The sequence below is a fragment of the Gopherus evgoodei genome, chromosome 2 (assembly GCF_007399415.2).
Source record: "Gopherus evgoodei ecotype Sinaloan lineage chromosome 2, rGopEvg1_v1.p, whole genome shotgun sequence".
Lineage (NCBI taxonomy): Eukaryota > Metazoa > Chordata > Testudines > Testudinidae > Gopherus > Gopherus evgoodei.
The window spans coordinates 64667718-64688029 of record NC_044323.1 but is presented as its reverse complement, the minus strand read 5'-3'; the positions used below and the strand labels follow the sequence as shown (position 1 = coordinate 64688029).

Here is a 20312-nt window from a genome sequence, read left to right as displayed (position 1 = left end):
CAGTGTTTGCAAGATCAGGGCCTAGTGGCCTTGGAAAAAGGTATATGGAATAGACTTGGGGAATGACTTTTCTCCCTATCCTTTCAGAGTATTCAGTGGGGAACGCTTAATGTGTCCAGTCCTGCCAAGACTTCCACACAAGAGCTCCGGTTCACTTCAGTGAGAGTCCCATGAATGAATGAAGTGTAGGGTTGTGCCTTCTGTGTAGGTTTGCACTTTTATTTAGCATGAGATAGTTTAGAACTTTTCAGAGCTGAATCTCACTTGCCCACAAATCCACTGATGAGAAAACAGACCCCCTTAAATCTATCAATATTTCTCCTATTTATTTAAACTGTTTCCTCACTTACTGTAATTTAAATGAATAGCATTAGAATAGTAAATGTCAACAAATACCGTCACTGCAGCACCTTTAATTATGATCATTTTCATTACAATAGTGACCAAAAATCCCCAATCAGCGCCCCTTTGTGCTAGCGCTGCACAGATACATACAAACACATGGCCCTTGCCCTGTTAACGGACAAGACAGACAGGCAGACAATAGACAAAAAATACAGGAGCAAAATGATTGAGATAAATACGTCTTGTTAGTTACTTTTTCATCCCTAGCCCCATCTGCAATCCCACCAATCTCTAATGCCCTTCTTCCCAGACAACCAGCTCTGCTATTGCTGCTCTCTCCCTCCTTGCTACCCACCCAATACTGATGTCTGCTCTCCTAATTCTCCAAGCACCTTGCTATCCTACCTCCACTGAAGCTGTGTGATACTTTGTAGATTTAGTTCACAAAGGATCATATCAACTGTTTCTAGTATGGGTTCACAAGGCTTACACTCACTTTCACTTGGAATGTTTCATTGGGCTGCACTAGTTGATAATCAAAGCTCTACAATCTGTTTGGAGGAGATGGGGAAAGAAAAAAGGAAGCAATGTGTTATAGGGGAGGAGAGAAGAGAGAGCAACATCTTAGTTCATAACACAGTAGTTGTCCAATAAATGTGTAGGTTTAGCCTCAATTATTCTGCTCTCTCGGCCACTCATATTTCTATATATATTTTACAGGAGAAACCTGTTTATTCAAACTGTTTCAAAGACATCAACCATCTTCAGATAAATGGAGATTTCTATAGTCAAGGGAGAGACAGGGTAAGAAAAAATGGGCCAAATTTTCTTCTACTGTAAATGGGCACAGCCCTAAAGACCTTTGCAGAGCAGCAACCAGGTACACAGCAGAGAATGTGACCCAATATCTTTCTCTTCATCTGGTTAGCTGTCTTTTGCAAACTGCACGAAATAGTTCCTAGTAGACTATGTGATATAATCACAGTTATTTTGGATTCAAAGTCAGAAACTCTACCCTAAGTATATAAATGTCTTTTGTAGGTAATATTGTACCTAACAACATTAATATGTAGGACTAAATAGAAGAAATGGCTGTGACACATGAAGTGCCCTGTGATAGACGTATGAAAGGTGCTACACAAAAATAAGATGTATTGTATTCCAAATATTGTACCATTTAAGAGCAGCATAAAATACCCACTTTGAAGAGTAATTTTATCTACTGAGTATCAGAGGGGTAGCCGTGTTAGTCTGGATCTGTAAAAGAAGCAAAGAGTCCTGTGGCACCTTATAGAGTAACAGATGTATTGGACCATGAGCTTTTGTGGGTGAATACGAAGTGGGTATTCACCCACGAAAGCTCATGCTCCAATACTTCTGTTAGTCTATAAGGTGCCACAGAACTCTTCGCTGCTTTTATCTACTGATATAGCCTATCAAATTGCCTGATTGTAATTCTGATGCGCAGAAAGCTGTGTCTTTCTTTCAGGATTTTAACCAGGGTGTTCATACCACTGTTACTCATTTTAACACTGGAACCTCGTGCTGTGGTTATAATGAAACACCAAGGCACAAAATTAATTATGGCAGTGGGTCTGGAACCAAAAGTGTTCTGTTGAGTAGGTGATATTTTACTGGCTGTGTCTGAATCTAAGAACTCTACAAAACAAAATAGACCAACTGTTGCATTTCATTAGGCTGCACTATTTGATAATCAAGGCTTTACAATCTGTTTAGAGGAGAAGAAGAAAGGAAGCAATGTATTACAGACTCTATATGTCACATTTAAGATTAGACATACCTGCTATGGGAAGGGTGGTGCCCAACTATTAGTAGTGATCCAAAATTTGTGTTAATCTATTGGGTCATCTTTGAAACAAAGCAGCTGTCCAGAAGAACACGTCCTGAAGATGGAAGAGTTGCAAAGATGCAGGTGTTTAGGGAAAGAAAGAGTGAAGAGCTTTATAAGCTCAACAAAAGCTCACTGAAGTCAATGAAAAGACTTCCATTCACTCCAACAGGCTTTGGATCAGGTCCTAAGTCAAGATATTTTCTTCCCTCTCCAGAATTGGCCGGACAAACTGGAAACGGTTTGGGCAGTGGGACAGTGCACTCCACCCATAAACAGAGCACACATGGGAGAATGTGCTAGCAGGCAACAGATATTTTGTCTCCAAGCCAAGATAAAGGGTTGTATCTCCTAACAGCCCACCCTCTGAGACAATAGTATAAAAGGCTGCAGTGAGGTTATGTCTCTGAGGAAATCTAGGAAGGAATGCCATCTGAGTGGTAAGCAGGAAGACATGTGCTCCCTGACGTTTGGTGTTGAAGTCGAAGGCATTAATAAGTGACAGGGTGCAGAAAGTCACTACCAGCTGGAGCATTTCCACAGAGCTCCATCTTTCTTTGGGATAAAGGGAAATATAAATCTGAATACAGGAGCAAATTCCCATCAGGAGAACCAGCACTTCAGCTAGGTGAGAAAACTAAAGGATGGACAAGTGCTTTTGCAGTAGAGAGGGAATAACACAGTTAAGTGGATACTAATAAACACTAAACAGTGATGGCAAAATTACTGTTTTGAAATTATAAATTGCATCCACATTAACACCAAATGAATTCATGGAGATTACCATTATTATGATGAGTACCAAATGGTTTTAAAGGGATTATGGCAAACAGGATCTGGTTGCAAGGAGTCAATCATCTACTTATCTTGTCCATCTATTATTTAAGTGCAGAGAAAGACTTAGCAGTCTCTTAATACTAAAGTAACTTAATTTATTATCCTAACTGTAGTTTTCATGGCGGAGGTATGGAGGGGAAAGGCATAAGAAACCTTCCTCTGTCCCTTTATCACCAGTGTAGGCACTTGACACTATTTGGTCTGTGTGCTCCCTTGAATGGAGGTCTAAAGGTGAGACTCATGCTCCCATCATCACTACCTTACCCAAAATGAGAATTGCTCTGACTCCAACACACCCAGGGCTACAAGATCTGGCCAAATGTGGGTAGGAGTGTACTCTGCCCCTTACAACGACTGGTGCAGCAGCTTAAAGTTCCCAGAGACTTTGTGTCTGATTTTTCTTGAATGCTTTTTTAAATTATGCACCTAAAATGTTGTTATAGAAGAGAAATTCTCATTCCATGAGATGGCACAAAGACTTGGCTATAACTTTGGCAGAGAAGGGATAAGGGGAGAAAAAATTACTGTGAAGACAAAGATAATGGTAACTATGAAAATAATTTTAGCACCAAATATAATAAGAACATAAGAACAGCCGTACTGGGTCAGACCAAAGGTCAATCTAGCCCAGTATCTGTCTACCGACAGTGGCCAATGCCAGGTGCCCCAGAGGGAGTGAAGCTAACAGGAAATGATCAAGTGATCTCTCTCCTGCCATCCATCTCCATCCTCTGATAAACAGAGGCTAGGGACACCATTCTTTACCCTTCCTGGCTAATAGCCTTTTATGGACTTAGCCACCATGAATTTATCCAGTTCCCTTTTAAACACTGTTATAGTCCTAGCCTTCACAACCTCCTCAGGTAAGGAGTTCCACAAGTTGACTGTGCGCTATGTGAAGAAGAATTTCCTTTTATTTGTTTTAAACCTGCCACCTATTAATTTCATTTGGTGACCCCTAGTTCTTATATTATGGGAATAAGTAAATAACTTTTCCTTATCCACTTTCTCTACATCACTCATGATTTTATATACCTCTATCATATCCCCCCCTTAGTCTCCTCTTTTCCAAGCTGAAGAGGCCTAGCCTCTAATCTTTCCTCGTATGGGACCCTCTCCAAACCCCTAATCATTTTAGTTGCCCTTTTCTAAACCTTTTCTAATGCTAGAATATGTTGCCATCAAGGGATAGGTCTCATATCCCTTCTTGATTACACACCAGTTTTGCACTTGTATAACTCCATTGATTCACACTGATAACCCTGGTGAAAATCAGGCCAATAGTGCATACTTTCTAGGAGTGTGCAAAAAACACACCAGTTTTGCGAAACTATCATGATGGCAGACCCTGATATTCATTTGGAATTCTGGATTTACAAAAATCTGAAATCTTGAAACAAATCCAGTGAAATCTTCTTGTTACGAAGCAAAATCAGCTCCCACTTGCTCTCCCAGAGAACCCCCTTCATTAAGAATCTGTGGGATTCCCTTTACCTGGAGTCAAACCGTGGAGGAGAGCAGGGAGCTGATGAACTTTATAACTGACCCTCTCATGGGTTCTATTGGACAGTAGAAGTTGGCTGGCTCACTCTCTTGTGTTCAGTTCTTGGGGTACTAAAGATAGTCAAGCCAGTATGGAAATAGCACCAAGTTAGTTCCTCAATCCACAGAAAATATTCTCATCAGCAGAGCAGACCACTGCCTGCCCCCCAGTTCAGCACCAATTTAAGTTTGAAGCACAGCTCAGCAAAAATTTTCAGCCAAAGCTTTTTTTTCAGCAAAAAATGTACATTTGGGTTGACCAAAACATTCAGCGAACCATGTCAATTTCAACCCCTCACCTCTCCCCCCCCGTGTCACAAAAAGCCTATTAAAATATTCTGAAAAAAAATCAGAATGTCTTGTTGAGACATTTGCTAAATGAAACATTTTGATTTACTGATTTTAAATGACAAAAAACAATTCTGATTTTTTTGCCAGCAAACCGAAAAATCAGTTATTTGCCCAGTTCTAATTTAAACACTAAACATGGGGCAGGAGTCCTTGGAATTGTCTTTTAATGTGGTTCATTTGCTAACATGAGGACTCCAAGCAGAGATAAAAGTTAGGGCAGTCATTATCAGAATGACTAAAAGTAGTGTCTGGAGAACTGCTGCTGCCGCCAAGTGGCTGAGCAGCCAGATAGTTCCCCTAAACATGGCTTCTGTGGACTGGAAATGGATTGAACTTGCTAGCTCCATAAACATTAAAGAAGGGGGACAGCTGCCCAGCCAGCCATCCCAGAATACTTTGCCACAGGGTTTTTTCAGACCCATTACCCCCCTTGTACAGAAGACAACTAGAGATAAGGAAGACACCCTGGGCCTTTGGGGGAAAGCACCTATGTGAGAAGAGAAAGCCTGGCTGACTCTTCGTGTCTGGCATCAACTTCTAAGAAATTGATTTTAAAAATGAACCATGAAACCCTGTGAATTCAGGCTTCCTTGCAAAAGTTTTGCACAGCTCTAATAACCATGGCTGACATTTTTCAAAAGTATTTATTCGTTTTGGGTTCCCAGCTTGAAATACCTTTGGCCTGAATTTCAGAAATGCCGATCCCCATTGATATCAAGTGGAGTTGCAGGTGCTCAGCACATCTAAAAATCAAGTCCACGGTCTTTCAAGCTGGGCACCCAAAAAACTGGAGGAATCCAAAAAGAGTAGCTACTTTAAAATATTTTGTCCTTTATCTATTTGCATTGCAAGAGCACCCATCACTTTGGACCCTTCCTACTATTGTTTGATTTTTCTTGGGAGCAGTTGGGAAGTGCACACTGCAATGTTTATTGCATCTCATCAGTCATGTGCTTTTATTGTTGAGATATACATGAGAGAGATTCAATCTCCTTTTCTATTATGTTACACTCATGTAAGTTTATTCTAGCAGCAGAAGTGACCAGGAATACAGATATCTGACATGCAATGTATTTTTTGGAGGGGCCAGTCTTCAGGATTTCCCCCTTTACTCCTTTCACCCACTTCAAGCCCACTGTGAGGTGGATGCAGCTCCCCATGAAGGCCATCAGTGTGGCTACATGCATCAGTTATAGGGTATTCCTTAAGAGCAATACAATATGCTCCCCCAGCCCTATAGAGGATATGGTGCATTGCTTTCTCAGCACTACAAGTCCCTGATGGTTTGAGATACATGAGATCCAAACTACCTCTCTGTAATGCAATGTGTTGCCACTGGACTGCTAGACTGGCTTGTATAATACATTTTATATGCATTTCATTATGATAAGGGAAATAACATGCACACAATATGTGTGTCAGGATAGGTATCTGTATAGACGCAAACAGATTGTGGCAAGGCCTGTATCTGTGCACAAGAGGGGGAGGATAATACAAGAAGTCATCCTTTACTTTGTACTTCTGCACAAGACCAGCCACAGTGTGCCTGGAGGAAGCAGGCACTGCACAAGCCCTGACAGTCAGTCTCTTCTGTCCCATCTTCCCCTCTGCCTCTCGAAGGGGCAGGGAGAGGAAAGATGAGGGAAAGGCAATGCCATCTACCAGAACTGGTCAGGCATGGGAGGATCACACACTGCATCTCCCTAAAAAGTGGTGGAGCTACAATAAGCATTGCAGTGTGCACTTCCCAAGGTTTCTAGGAGAAAATACAAGTCAGACAGGCTTCCTATTGGAACTCTCAAAGCAGTATAAGTCCCCACTGCAAGACCCATACTTTCAATGGAGGGCTGGGGAATGTGACCCATGTGGCATATCTGTATTGTATGTGGCACACTAGTGGCCAAATATTCAATGTGGCCTCAGGTTGGCATTTAAAACTGTACAAGTCTGGCACATGAACGTGGCTAACTATCCAGCTTGAAAATCAGGGCATTTATGAAAATGTGTCTACATGTTTACTGTGTGGAAAATTATAGATAGGTTCTGCAGCAGGATATCTGGAGACCCAGGAGAAGATCAGGAGTGAAATTTGGCCCCAGAGGGGGTACTGGGGTTTCATGACTGTAACTGAGAACAAGTATCAGAGGGTAGCCGTGTTAATCTGTATCCACAAAAACAACAAGGAGTCCAGTGGCACCTTAAAGACTAAACAGATTTATTTGGGCATAAGCTTTCATGAGTAAAAAAACCTCACTTCTTCAGATGCAACTTTTACCCATGAAAGCTTATGCCCAAATCTGTTAATCTTTAAGGTGCCACCAGACTTCTTGTTGTTTAACTGAGAACAGTATCTGATATTTTACTTACTCTGGTCCCAGTTCAGAAAAGCACTTAAGCCAGTGCTTAAGATCATAGTTATTCAGCAAAGCACTTTGATGTGCTTTGTGGAATTGGGTCCCTTGTCTACTGCTGAACCAATAGAAGCCACTATCCTTGTTAGCATCATCATCAGTAAAGTCCCTGAGGGGGTCTCTTCCAGGAATGGTATCATAATGGCAGACAACTTTTGACACAGAAACCTGATTCAGAGCTCCTGTGAGGAGACTGAGTACTTTGAGGACACCTACAGATACCAGGGATCTCTTGTTCAGCCCACATCTAAGTGCAAGCACCATACAGATAGCTATTTACTTAATGTTAATTCCTACTTGTCCCACATGAATGGTTATGTACTTGCACCTGCACACCATGAATCTACCGAGGAAAGACCACATTTTTCCATACACAGTTAGTCTCAAGAAAAATGCCTTGAAGTCTGTTCATGGGAAGTACAAATATAAGCACTTGAAGGCCCTCATCCTGCAAAGAAAGCCACAGGTAGGCATAAAGCCCCACAGACTCCCATGTGGCACTCGATGAGTGCAATTTATGTCCATGTGGTTTACTCTGTATGCTTGGGGCCTCAGCGATCGTTAGTTTTAAAAAACAAAAAGGCAAACAGAGTCAGAATGATGTCAACAGGCATTAGTGTGGAGCTCCAAGGCTCCTAGGGATGAGCTACATAAATGATTTATTTTCTAGAGAGTATCTTTAACAGTAAGACCTTTTACTTGCTCTATTAGACAGCAGCTAAGCTGCTCTCTTCATACAGTTACAAATTCACCAGTTACACTTAAAGAACCATCCTCGCTTGCTCTTTTCCTTTTCCTTTTTTTTTTTCCTTTGTCTTTTTGTGAAAAAGACATCCAATTTCAAACCATTTAAAAAATATCAAAACCCTGGTGGAAAATAATTTGCAGCTGTGATAATATCACATTTTTTAAAACACCATAATATAGTTTTACTTTTAATAATAAAAGATAAAAAAGAGTCTGTGAATAATTAGAGATTGCAGTCTGAAGCCAGTTACAGTCACTGCAATTGATAATAAACTTAAACCCCCTTGGGAGCAGGTAAATGCTTTGCAACCCTGACCCCCTTGCTCTCACATTACTTAACAACCCTGCAGTTCCAGCATTACATCACCATTCAAGCGATTGGTTCCTGCATTTTAACTCTCTCCCTGTCTCCTCCGATTAGGAGCGACACAGTGATGCGGGTGGGGGTGGGGACTTATCTTGAGTTTGCTGCTCCTTGTTTGGGTTTGGTTCATTTTAAAACCATCTTCTGCTCTACAAGTCAGGTTACACTCACCAGAAAAAAACTCTAGCAAAGTGAAAAGGAGAGCAGGAGAGGGGATCGAGAAATAGGAGGAAAAGAAAGGGAAGAAGGAGGGGCAGCAGAAAAGTCTATAGAAATCAGAAAAGGAAGAGAAAATTAAAAACAAACCTCATGGACATCACTGAGCCTGAATTCCCTGCTGAGGTGCAGAACATGAGAGCCCTGGAATGAGTGTATGTAGAACTTGAGCCAAAGCTTAACTAGCCCGAGTGAGTCATATCCTTCCCATTTGATTCCAGTCCAAATGATGATGTAATGCTCTGGCCCTCTCTCTCTCTCTACACTACCTCCCGCCTCCCTGCTCTCCTTTTTAGCTCAGTGTTGGTGAAGTCACCATTTAAATCTGGCAGAACTGAAGCAAAAACTTCAATGTAACCAAAACAGCCCCAGGCCAAGTTCCAGACAGTACTGAGACTTGGTGGTGCAATTGCCATTGGAAACGGGTAAACAGAGAAAGAAACAGTCCCGCCTCAGAATGGCCGGAGCAGCTGCCTGCGAAATCAGAGTAAAACCTGGGGAACTGGGCTGTCAGTGATTTACTGGTTTTGATCAGAAGATATTACACACACAGAAATGCCCATGTGTTTCAGGACCTCAAGAAGGAGAAAGAGCAATTGGGAAAGGAGAAGGGAGGGCAAAGGAGAAAGGGAGACAAGGAGTGGAGAAGAGAAAATTTTGAGTGTGGGGGGGATCTTTTAGGGTGTGGGGAGAACAGATATTCAATATAGGCATTTGCACTTTTACAGGTTTGATTCATTAAATCAGAGCAACTCCACTGACTTCAAGCTGTGTAAACCTGGCAAGAGCTTGAAACCAGCCCCCCCTCATTTTTGCAGGGTAATTGTGGGGCTCTGTTTGAGTTTCTTGGGCTGTCAGTGAGGTGAAATGTGCAGGTGTTTTCTTTCTAGAGAATTTCAGACTCTTTTATCTAAAAGCAACAACAACAACAAAAAACAACCACCAAACCCTACTGTATTCAATCATACCATTGCAGCACCACTACGTATTCAGTTTTGAACTTAAAGAGATTCTTCTACAAGCTTAAGAAATATTCCATATACTTAAATGGACAATACACTGGAACTGGTAAAGATTGCTTAAAACAGAGGAAACTTTTCAAGTGAAATATTGTAGTTATATGACACAAGTGTTTCCAACGTTAGCAGCTATATTACAAAGGGCTGAAACACACCACGTGTCTATCAGGGTAGCTTAACGACACTGAGGTTTCTTTTACTGTTCTGTCACAATTACTTTTGATCCATGGAGTAAAAACCTAGCTCCACTGTAAAATGCAATGCTTGTGTTTTTAAAAAGAAACATTAAATTTTCCTATCACTCTATTATCCTTGAATATGCCAAATGTGAAAACGTAAGTTAGGGAACTACAGAAAGATCAGCATGACTTGCGCTTAGAACATTGCAAGGATAACCAGAATGGGCCCTCTTTAATTACAGGTCAAGAGAAGAATTTCAACAAGCAGCTCAGAAAGCCCAAACACCCCTATACAAATAAAACAGAAAAGCCTTTACTGACATCTGGGTTGCCAGCCACATCCACCTTTTCCATACCTATCACTTCATTGGACAGCTCAGGGTAAATTTCAGTATTACAAAAGACTTGTGGGGGCGGGGGGACAGATTTCATAAAATCTGGTGAAAATACAAAAGCCAACGATATTTTGTTCATATTACGATTTCATTTTATAGCAAAATATTTTCTATTGCTTAGAAGCATCTTGGCAGTAAATGGCTCTTTGTAGCGGAATGATTGATAGCTCCAGCCATTTAATGCCCCATATGCTGCAAAGCAATAGCGATTATTGTTAAGTAGCGAAGTTTTCCCAGGATGCTGTTATGGCTATCAATGTTCTTAAAGATATACACTTCCAGGGGTCAAGGCTGCTAATTTCAGCTTGGTTGGTTTCAGTCATGAATTTTAATGATTAATTTTCTGGGCATATCAGTGTAGGACACAGGCAGGGTGAGAAGGGGAAAAAGCAGTGGTTTGTCCCATTGAAGTGGGAAAGCAGGCTGCCCTCCTGCGTGACATCCCCAATCGATATAGATCCTGCAGCCATGCTGAGTGACACCTTTATCAAGCAAAGCAGCACTGAATTAGAGGTGATCAGCCATAATTATTACTGGCGCCACCGAAGCCTGTGGCTTGACGGCATCAGATGTGGTTGTTATAAAGTTTAGTCCATTGTGTCAGTGGCCTATATAATTCATTTATGTCTAAATTTCCAGCTATTGATTTTTTTTGTCTTCTATAATGTAATAAAACAAAAGTTAGATCATTCCAAAAGCTCTCTTTTAATTCCAGGCCTTTCTGGCTGTTTTATTTTTAATCCCAATCCTTTTTCTTTTCTTCTTCCTCCTTTTAAAAAAAGCTATATTAATTTTCTTGCAAAATTGCGACAGCTCATCTTTCCCTCTCACTCCCATTTTTTTTTCTTACACTTGCAGCTCTGGGTTACACAGCTTAACCTCATTATCTGCCTTTCAGTTATGCCATTGGGATTGCTATAAACAAGAGTGGTCCCAAAGCAGAACCCTGCCCCCCAACTTTTGAGGAAGTAAAGGTTTGATACAGGCACAAACTCAGGCCACGTCCACACTACAGAGTAAAATCGAAATTAATAAAATCGATTTTATAAAACAGATTTTATAAAATCGATTTTACGCGTCCACACTAGGGCACATTACTTTGGTGGTGTGCGTCCATGGTCCCAGGCTACCATCGATTTCTGGAGCGGTGCACTCTGGGTAGCTCAGTAAAAGAATGGGACCAATAACTTCGATTTCTGTCCACACTAACCCTAAATCGATTTAGTAATATCGATTTTAGGGTTACTCCTTTCGTTTAGCTGGAGTACAGAAATCGATTTTAAGACACCTTAAAATCGATTTTAAGTGCCTTGTAGTGTGGACGGGTACAGCGTTAAATCGATTTAACGCTGTTTAAATCAATTTAAGGCTGTAGTGTGGACCTGGCCTCAGAGGCTGAGATCCATGTATAGTAAGAGAAGAGCTGCCACTAGGGCAAATATTTGCAGACAGAAAAATTATTATACTAATCATTGAGGTGTTATAGATCTCCCTGCACATGCACATGTATCCACTCCTACAGCCTTTACTCATTACTAGCCCCATTGGCTCCAACGACATTATTTACAGGAGTAAGGCCCATAGTTCAGCCACCTGCTCTAAGCAGAAAGTAGTTGTAAGAGAAAATTCTGTTTGCCCAAATCAAGCGCAGACTCCACAGTCCCCTCTATGGCTATCTTCTTCCGTTAAAGGGGCATAACCGTGACAATGTGGCAACGCTAAGTGGTCCATTAAGTCATTAATACTTACAGAAATATTGTCTCTGAAGGAAAGAGCTCCTTGAAATAAGTTTTTTTAAAAGAAAGAAAGAAAGAAAGAAAGAAAGAAAGAAAGAAAGAAAGAAAGAAAGAAAGAAAGAAAGAAAGAAAGAAAGAAAGAAAGCACTGATTCAAACAGATTCTCATGAATTAGAGATTTCTCAAAATGAACAGATAAGACCAGTGTGGACTGGGCAGCACACAAAGACAATTTTTTAAATTGTATAAATAAAGTCTCATTTTGAGAGCCAAACTGTTTTTATACCAAGTTCATGTTTCAAAGGAATTTAAAAAACATTTGTACTTGTTGGTGGAAATGCAAAACGTTCTTTCCATCTCAGGTATTTTCAAGGCCTATTGATTGTTTTTCCTTTACAGGAAACGCTGTTTTCCCATTTTCCTTCCTGTGACCAGTCAATGATAAAGAATATCCTGTACTCAGAGGAAATTCCACTCACATACAAGAGCTGCCCCTTTTTATCTGTTTATTAGCCTCTTTTTCTTCTCTCTTCCCCCCATCTTGCCATTATCCTTGTTTTCAGCAGTCGGCTACACTCAAGAATAGGCCTGTTGTGTTGGGAGTTGTGGGATGTTTTAATTCTAATGGGAGAATTCTTCAAAGCAGTACCCAAGCCAGTCCAGTAATGATTCCAGCTTAGCTGGCTAGCTCCGGAATGCTTACAACACCCTCCCTGCAGCGTATTTCATCCTTAGGGAAAGGGTGGTGAGGCACACCACAGCTGTTTGGTGTAACAAAAAATGACAAATTCACTGCTTCTGCTAAAAGGTTCCAGTCTGAACAACATCTGAATTTTGAGAGCTCAGATCTCAGGGCCCACTAGGATTATCTCAAAAGCAGCAATATTATAATAAGGAAATTGTATGGACTGCTTGAACAAGTTGTGAAAATAGACTGAGAATGTGGTTGGATAAATCACCAATTCTAAACACATATGCACGGGCATACCCACAAACTCAATGGCTATGATCCTGTGCCTGTTGAAATCATTAGCAATGGGCAAAAGATAAGGCCCTAAATATAGTGTAAAACTGTATTTATTATATATTTTGTATACACTACTTGGCTTTTTTATGGGCTTGATTGGAATAACAATTATTCCATATCGAGGAAGGTATGTTTGTCATCCAGACATTATTTTTCATTTTTAAACCTAGATCCTTACAGTCCCTGTGGAATTAAGGAGGCCAGATCATTTTAGGGTTAAATAAGCTTTAATGACTATCATATGTACAGAGCCTTAAACCTAGCATTGAAAAATTATTTTTTTAATAAGTGGCATCTCTTCCTTTTTTAATTTAAAATAACCATCCAGGTGGTTTCCTAAGGATTTCTTTGCAAATTGCTTCCAGTGAACCTTTCCAGTCACAGACCACTGCAAACCCATGTGTTGTTATTCAGCATTCGGTTCAACTTGGGTGTCCTGTGTTTTTATAGTGGACAGAGTCTGAGGAATTGTCTGCCCAAGTGCCTATATTTAAGGGCTCTATTTCACAAGATACAGAGGCCTCTGGCCCTAATCCAAGGATTTAAGCATGTGCTTAATTTAAGTATGAGTGGACCCACTGTACTTCACCTGAACTATTCACAAGTTTAAAATTCCACTGGGAAAGTGGAACTTTCTAAAGCATCTACCTGACTTGGAGCATCACTCCTATTGACTTTCAATAGGACTTAGCCTCCTAAGTCACTTAGGTATTTCTTTTATTGGATCAGGGTCAAAGTGCTCAGCACTTTAAGATTGGACCCTAAGAGAGGTAAAGCATGTCTCTCTGTAAACTCCCTAAATTGTTTTAAAATAAAATAGCAAGAAATATTCTTTGCAGGAAACACTCTCAAACTTCCAATATATCGGTATTGTATGAAACTTGTTTGTACCACATCTCTCTCTCTCTCACACACACACACCCCCCTTGGGAAAGGTGTACGGTTGATAGTCCTGGAAAATGATGCTCTTTAATAGTCCACAAAATATGTACAATACAGGCACGAATGGCAGCGAAATTTCCCCTCATTTCACCATTAACCTCATCCATGACCTTAAGGGACAACCTCTAGGGATGTGAGAGTAGTTAAGTCTCCTAGCCCATTCCATTCTTAACCTCTCAGGTGAGACTGTTAAACTAGTTAATGACAACTGTGCTAGCATTTTTTGTGATGTGGACATTTAACAACTAGGAAACAGAATGAAACATCACCTACTCATTAAACATAGGCCAAATAGCCTTGGGCCAGCGTTGAGCTGATGACCTGAAAGTGAAGAACTCTGGACGGAGTCAGTCTATCCAACTAGCTAGTTATTTTATTACAGCTGTAAACCACAAATGCTTACAACAAATAATGCAGCGATTTATGCAAAATAGTAACAGTTTACATTTCTATTGCACCTTTCACCCTGAAGGATCCCAAAGCACTTCACAGACTATATATATAAAAAAGCAAAGAAATGTAATCACCTCTGATAAGAACAATGGCAACCAGACAGCACACTGCACAAGAACTGGGGAAGGGGAAATGACAAAGATAAACACTCACTGTTAAAAATGATATGTAATTAGTGTTTATGAAGAGCAAAGTGAGACCTAATTCTTCCCTCACTTGTTTCAGCATAATTCCATTTGCTTCAATGGAGTTACTTATTTACACCAGCGTATACTACTCTGTAATAAGGACCATACTTACTTCTATTCTCACTCTAGGAAACTTTTGTCATTTATCTCAAATACCTCAATCTTGTTTTTCATAAAAAATGGGAAATAGCATTTGTTTCCTCATGAAAGCTGGCTGGCAATTTTTCAAGGATTTAAAAAAAAATTAAATAAAAAAATGCCAGTCTGTTGAAACTAAAACTGTGAAACAGGACTGGATTTGGTGACTTTTCAGAACTTTCAAAATGTTTAATATCAACATTTTCTTTTTTAATTAGAGATATATCTATTTCTTAGAACTGGAAGGGACCTTGAAAGGTCATTGAGTCCAGCCCCCTGCCTTCACTAGTAGGACCAAGTACTGATTTTTGCCCTGGATCCCTAAGTGCCCCCAAGGATTAAACTCATAACCCTGGGTTTTGCAGGCTAGTGGTCAAACCACTGAACTATCCCTCCCCCCTGAAAAATTCCAGTTTTCCAATTTGAAATGAGATTCCATTTCAAAACTTAAGCTAAACTTCAGCTGGGGGGGAAGGGGAGGACAAAAATCAAAATCAAAATTTCAAAATAAGTTAAAACATTTTGATGGACCCAAAACAACTGCCAAAATGTTGGAGTGTTTTGGATCACAAATATTTTTGCAATTTTGACTTTTCGTCCCAATCTGCAGCAGGAAATTTTTTTAAACGCTTGGAAATACTTGCAGGATGGGAAAACCATTTCCTGCCCAGCTCTATTCTGCATCCCCTCCCAGTGTACTTCAGAGAAGAAGAGAACTGACCTCAAATTGGGAGACCAGAAACTGAAGTAATGCCATAAGGCAAGTCTCAGCTGGGGAGCAAAGCACAGGAGATCAGTAATACTGTAGGAGTGAGCATTGAATAACAGTCCAGATCAGACTCTAAAATTAATTTTAGTCTTTCCATGACATTTTTTCATTATAGGTTTTCTTTAACCTGTTTTATTCCTTCAGATTGAATAATAATAATATTAATAATTATAATATTATAATAATAAAATTTATAGTCCGGTGTTTTTTTAAAAATCAGGCAAACCTCTGGGACTTAACTCCTGTTGGGGAATGGGGTGAGGAACAAATTCTGGAACTCAGGTCTCTCTCACTTTGGCACTGTAAATTCAAGGCACTGTCTACTAATAGCTAGTGCTACGATTATGTCACGGAGGTCACAGAATCTGTGACCTCCGTGACATTTTCTGCCCCAGGGCTGAACTGCTGTTAGTAGGCAGCCCCATAGCTCTCAGCAGCTGCTGGAGGAAGCCCCCAGCAGCTCCTAGCATCTGGGCAGCAGGGGGACTCCAGAGGTCCCTGGGGGTCCCCCAGAGCTCCCATTCCCCCCAGGTGGCTGGGCTCCCCACAGTTGCCCAGCCGTGGTGGGCAGCAGGATCCCCCCCATAGCAGCCTAGCTGAGGAGGGGGGGCGGAGCCCCCTTCAGCTGCCCAGCTGCCAGGGTAGGGATTGGACCCTACAGCAGCCTAGCTGCTGTGGGTACTGAACCCTTCTCCCTCCCCATTTTGTCAGGGATATTTTTAGTAAAAATCACAGACAGGTCAGGGGAGTCCGTGATTTTTTTTTTTTAATTGCCCGTGACCTGTCTGTGATTTTCACTAAAAATATCCCTGACAAAATCTGATCCTTAGTAATAGCACATTAGTTTGCTTGCTTCCAAAGAAGTGCCTTCTTTGTTGATAATTCAATTGGCCATTCATTATTTCTTGCATGAGTACCAGTGACCATCGTCAACCATTAGCAAACATTTATTGGATTCCAATCTGAGCAATCTGAACTTGATTTGTATTTCAGAAGCCATGACAGCACAATCCTCCAACTAACAAAGAGTTTTTAGAAAATATGATACAGTTCAGATGCCAAAGGATTTTTATAAAATAAATACTTTTCAATTCTTAATAATTCAGTATGTGTATAGTGCCATAAGTGTGCATGAACATTACAATCTAGGTGCCTGACTCTGCCCACTAAGTTAATAGCAGCACTCTTTTTGATTATAAAAGCAGCAAAGAATCCTGTGGCACCTTATAGACTAACAGACGTTTTGGAGCATGAGCTCTCGTGGGTGAATACCCACTTCCTCAGATGCATTGATACTTTTTGATTATAGTGATACTGGATTGGTCCCATAAATAGTATCTCTTTGTCGTTCAATGATTCTTATTAACACATAAGGAGTTGCATGAATCCTAGTGACATCATTTTTACGTGGCTTCATCCATCAGCTTCCCAGCAGAGTTCAGAATTCATTTATGTCAAACATCCCATGTCTAGATACCTTACCTGTTTTACCTATTTTACCACTGTACTGTGCTTCTGAGAAACAAGAAGGTTTTTGGCAAGAGCACTGAGATAAAGCCACCAGTTAGGGTCACATTGTGAGCCCCTTACTTGCAATGGTGAGCAGTTACAGGAGTTGTCCCACTGAAGTCAGTGCTCTCCAACGTAAGTAAGGACGTCACAAATTGACACCTAAGAATTTAAGCTCTCTGACTGATCAAACAAAAACTGTTAACTGATAGAACATATTTTTATTTTAATAAGGAAAACGCCTACCTTCCAACTTACTATATAAAACAAAGCCTAATTCCTGTGCACTATTTGTGGTACATTTTTCTGATATTTGCATTTATGCAACCATTTGTGCACTTTACCAGTGACCTTTTCTCAAACTGAGAAGATTCCAGCAACACTAAGCTGTGTATTTAGGAGCTCACCAACACTTTTGCCCAGGAAGTGGGGGCGGGGTAGGGAAAAGGATGAATATCCTCAATTCCCACAGTTTGCAAGGCAAGTGGTACCATATTTTTAAAATACCGACCATTCTAATATTGATATGAATGTTTCAAATTTTTAGGACTGAATGATTGGGAAGACACATACAGGCTACTGGGCTGATTCTCATCTAAAAGACTGAAACCCAGAGAAGCAATGTATATGGACCTCATTTTACTTCTTCTTCAAGAATCACAGAGAGATATAAAAATGTCTTTATGCCTATTTTTAAAGATATGCCCGATAACATGTATTTTCAATGGTTAGGTAACATTTTTCTAGTAAAATATAATGTCCTTAGTTGAACAAGGTAATTAAGCACATACTGAACTTTAAGCATGTGAGCAGACTCACTGAATTCACTTCAAGCTAGGAACATGTTTAAATACCTAGCAGAATCTGAGCCTAACTTTCTTTCTCCTAATATAAGGTAACTTCCCCAACATAGGCTGCACTTCCACACAGTTGCTAATAGATTATAAAGAGTGAACATTTATAATCATCAATGGCAACGCAGAAGATCTTACTACTCTTTATCAAAGCTCCTTTCCTGAAGGTCATCAGATACTGAAACACTTGGGAATACTACCAGAACCTATTTCTTATGCATTGGCCTGGAACTTCCCTCAACTGATAAAATTCTGCAAACAATCTTTTAGACCATTTTTAATAGTAAAATAAAGACATTGTGATCATAACTTATATAGAAAATAGAATTGTTCAGCTGTCTGCTGTCACTCATCAGAGGAATTCTGCATCTGTATCCCATTGAACTCAGAAGCCCTCCCTGGCATTGGCATACCATTCTACTCTAATTACATTCGTTACTTAAGGATCATTATCATCTTGCAAAACTTTTGGGGTCACTGAAAGGGATTTCAGGAATGCCACAGTAAAAACAGACAGCTTGTTGATGCCACGATCTGTGATGTTAATTCTGTCTGCTGTTACTTTCACAGGAAATCTACTCCTGTGTGCTGCTTCACATCCAGCTACATTCCTCTACATCCATATGTGCGTGAATTATTTGGAGGGCTGCATGTGTGGACAACAAGGTAGGTGAAGTACACGAGTCTGACAAAATTCTTCACTCTCTTCAACATTCAGGTTCTGTCATGATGATCAACCTGTTTATAAATCCTGTGTTGATGCAAACTATCAAGACAGAGCTGAGTTAGAGTGAAATCAAAGTGATTAGACACATTTTTTTTAAATATATGTTTTAGTAGCTTTAAATGCTAAACAAGCTGATTAATCATACTACACAGTAAAAATGATTCCAGTGTAACCAAGGAAACTGTTTTTGCTAAACAACAGCAAGAGTCCCTTCATTTTCATCTAAATTCACACAAGACAGAAATTTAGTTTAATCTCACTTTACAGAAATCTGATGCTGTAATCCCACAGCGGCTGTTGAGATTGGCTGGGGTGTTCTTGTTGTCAGTTCTTAGGGCAAAACTCTGTGGGGACTGCAGCGGGGCTGTGTCAGATGAGAGCCCCTTGTTTTTCGAATACGCTATCCTTGGAGGCCTGCCAAAGGCCCCAAGTTTGGCAAGCTTCAGAGCACAATCTTCTAAGGCTCATTTATCCTGTTTGGTGTTGATTGTCTTTTTTATTTTTCCTTTTGGCATGGCTTGTTTTCATTGTGTTTTGTTTGTTTTCATTGTGCTTGGGTTATCAATTTAGGTTATTATGTATCTTCAGTCTCCTCAGACGTTATGATATGCCACTGATAGCCATGACCATGGTAGTCTAACAATCACTTCTGTGTTTTGGGGGGTCAAATAATGAAGTCATTACTCAGTTTGGGCTGACTCCTTACTTGGGCAAGATTTTCATGAGGCTGATTCTGAGAAATGCTGAGCATTAACAGCAATAGGATTGTAAATGCTCAGAAGCTGCTGAACTGAGGGTTTAACAAATTGGAGTTTTAACTGGTGGAGTCTTTGAAAAAACTGAAAAGTCTCCAGAACTTGGCTATTTCATATCCTAGCTGCTATGGTGATTTACATACACACATACAGAATGATTTAAGAGATACAGAAACCATTATTGTTAAGGTTACATCTTCATTTTTATTCAAAGTTTTTTCTTTTGGATCTGCAGTGTCATAGCCATGTTGGTTCCAGGATATGAGAAATAAAAGGTGGGTGAGGTAGCATCTTTTGTTGAACCACCTTATGTTGAGAAAGACACAAGTATTCAAGCTCCACAGAGCTCTTCTCTGGTTCTCACTTTCACCAACAGAAGTCGATCTAACAAAAGATATTACATCATTCACCTTGTCTGTCTCACCTTTAAGGATGAAATTTTCCCATGCTTGGTCTTTGCCATATAGCGAATATTTCTGGAAATATTTTGATACAGTTATTCAGCCATTTTTTAGTAGAACTGTGAAAAACAAACACTTTCGATAATTAAGAAAAAAATCTTGAACTTTTTATTTTAAACTGCTCAACATGCAGAAATCTTGAGTTGAAAGTTGAACTTTATCTTGAAAATAGTTCACAAAAACAAGTGGTTCTGAGGGCACTGGTGAAAATTAAGTTTGATTTGATGGAGCTATGAGTCTTTCAAAATCCTGTTCCACCCATACAGAATATGTTTTCCACATGTTTTCTCATTAAGCTTATAAAACATGCAGCTGAAGAAGGCCATGCTGCGCATTCATGTTGGCTAATTTAGTTAGCCCTTGTGAATCTTTTGTGGACGATATAAAATGGTTGAGGGAGGAGGGAGCTTGCACACTTGGTGAGGTGCACAGGAGGGGGACCTGCTTTGAAACACTGTAAGAGCTCAGCTTGGAAGGGTTATAAGAGAGGTTCTCTTA

At 40.2% G+C, this 20312-nt stretch overlaps 1 protein-coding gene across 3 annotated transcripts in view; it reads right to left on the bottom strand.

The window, feature by feature from the left end:
- Positions 1-20312, bottom strand: part of CREB5 (cAMP responsive element binding protein 5) — a 361410-nt gene that overhangs the window by 122859 nt on the left and 218239 nt on the right. The window lies entirely within an intron of this gene.